We start from the raw sequence: 1,906 nt of genomic DNA on the forward strand, positions 1-1,906 counted from the left end.
CACTCCCTTTGGGATGTGAGGATTTAGTATGGTGACGACTGAGGTACTACAAATAGCACAAAACCCCAGGTAAAACATAATAATAAAACAAGGCAATTATTGTGTAGTGTAACAGATGACAAAAAGCTCCTGAATGAATGAGTACCTGATGCAGATGGGCACAGAACTGCACTGAAACAGCTGCGCTGCTCTGTACCCTCACAAAGAGCCATCTTCTGCAGTAGCAGCACCATGAACCCACAACCTAAGTAATCTTGGATATTGCTGGATGGGAGTAGGGGCTGAGCAGACGGTACGAGGAGCTCGATCAGCTTCCCTTTAACAAAGACACGCCTACGAACGCTTAGACCTCCTCGTGCTACATCCACATGTAACAAAACCTTTTTTTTTTTTTTTTTGGGGGGGGGGAAGCAAGAAATCCAGTCGCAAAGGAGTATCATCCACCCCACCCCCCCAGGGAGAAACGCCGCGGCCTGAGGCCTGGGGGTGAGGCGGGGAGCGCAGGCGCGGGGCGCCCCCTGCTGGCGACACCGTCCCGCACCGGGAGCCGGCCGCACCCCCGCCCCCCCTCGCCGCTCCCCGCCCAGCGGCGCGGGCCGCCTACCCCAGCCGCGCCCGTCCCCTGCGGCGGGCACCCGCGGGCTTTACGTGCTACACGACGAGGTGTAGCGGGGTGGGAAGGGGGGCGCGGGGGGAAGGTCCGCTTTCAGGGCCTCCGCCCTGCGTGTAAAGGAAAATCCCCGACCCTCTCGGGGTGGATTTTAGAAAGCAAAAGGTCTCGCTTTCACGCCTCGTTTTAAAAACACCGATTAGCGTGTCCCGTGCTGTGTCTGAGGGGATAAATGGTAACTTTCGCAGATCCATTGGGCACCACGCGACATCTTCCTCAAGGGCATTACTGACACTGACAAACTTCAGGCTCTGCCGTCTCTCCGCACACCGTCTCCTGCACCGAGAACGTCACCTACACCTTCCTCCCTCACCGCAAAGAGCGCTGAAACACCCCGCAGGAAGCGGTGGAGCGCCTTCCCCCGACTGATTTCCACGAAATCCACGCGGCCAGGCTGCCCCGAAGCAGCGGGGGTGTTGCTGCACCTCTCACGGCGCTCAGCCTGCCTCTCCCATGCTTCGGTCAACCTGCAGGGTACCGAGGGGAAATGCACCAAGGCAACGACCTCCGTTCTCCACTTATGTGGGAGAAGCGAGCAGCCGAGCACGTCACAGGAGCAGCAGGATGCGCAGGAAGGGGCTTGCCAGCCACCTCCCAAGTGGCGCTAGAGGTGATCACCTTAGGGGCGCACAGGCTGACAGCGAGGACGTACCGAAGGGAGCGCTCGCAGCACCCACGAAACGCAGCGTCGGAACCGCGGCCCTCCAGGCGCATTACCCGCCTCTCTGGGCCGGGTCTGGTGGGGCAGACCTGGGCCCGAGGCCACCAGCTGAAAGGCCCGAACACGCGGAGACACGCCTACAGCACAAAAACACCTTACCTTGGGCTTCCCCACAGCGTGACAGCTGTTAAAGGAATCTACCCCCTTCACTGCTCCTCTGGAGCTCTCTGAGGGGTAGAAAACGCGTTAAGATAATGCTTTAATGACTACATTTTTCATTAACCAGCAATTTACAAAAGAAAAAAAAACCACACAAAAAAAAACCCCAAACAGTAAAAGCGCGGGGGGGTGCAGCTGCGGAGGGCTGCCCCACCCTCCCTCAGGAGCTGTGCCCCAACGGCTCGCCGCGCGCCCAACGGCTGCCCGCGCGGGGGCGGCGCGGGAGGAGCCGCACCGACGTCTCGACGATAGGGGCAGTGCCGCGGCGAATCACTAACGTGGCGGTTCCATAGTGTAGTGGTTATCACGTCTGCTTTACACGCAGAAGGTCCTGGGTTCGAGCCCCAGTGGAACCA

General features: G+C 59.2%; 1 non-coding gene across 1 annotated transcript; it reads left to right on the plus strand.

The window, feature by feature from the left end:
* Positions 1–1,833: 1,833 nt before the first annotated feature.
* TRNAV-UAC (transfer RNA valine (anticodon UAC)) lies at positions 1,834–1,906 on the plus strand. Its single transcript has one exon. It is a non-coding gene; the product is annotated as a tRNA-Val (tRNA).

The sequence above is a fragment of the Strix uralensis genome, chromosome 2 (genome assembly GCF_047716275.1).
Source record: "Strix uralensis isolate ZFMK-TIS-50842 chromosome 2, bStrUra1, whole genome shotgun sequence".
NCBI lineage: Eukaryota > Metazoa > Chordata > Aves > Strigiformes > Strigidae > Strix > Strix uralensis.